Raw genomic sequence first — 320 nt, 5'->3', positions numbered from 1 at the left:
CATTCGACGGCCTGAAAAGGTAAAAACAAGTAACTCAGAAGCAGAGCGACCACCAAAAAGTTCAAATAAACTAACCAATGAAATGAAATAAACCGAGAATGTGAACTATAGCACCCCCGAGTAGTGTCACACTTGATGAATATATCAAGCAATACTCTCCTTAATATACTCAACTGGAGTCTCAGGAGACTCCACGTGCTAACACAAAATGTGTTAGCATGAAGGCATGCATGCTCTCGCTAACTTCCGAAGGAAAATACATTTTCCTACTCCCTCACTACGTTCGTCCGAAGGAAAAATATTTTCCTTCTCCAGAACGC

General features: G+C 41.2%; 1 pseudogene; it reads right to left on the bottom strand.

Moving 5' to 3' along the window:
• Window positions 1–266: 266 nt before the first annotated feature.
• The window catches only part of LOC138051562 (uncharacterized), a 696-nt pseudogene continuing 642 nt past the window's right edge, over window positions 267–320 (bottom strand).

The sequence above is a fragment of the Montipora capricornis genome, chromosome 6, assembly GCF_036669925.1.
Source record: "Montipora capricornis isolate CH-2021 chromosome 6, ASM3666992v2, whole genome shotgun sequence".
Taxonomy (NCBI): Eukaryota; Metazoa; Cnidaria; class Anthozoa; order Scleractinia; family Acroporidae; genus Montipora; species Montipora capricornis.
This window is presented reverse-complemented; position numbering and strand designations above follow the sequence as displayed.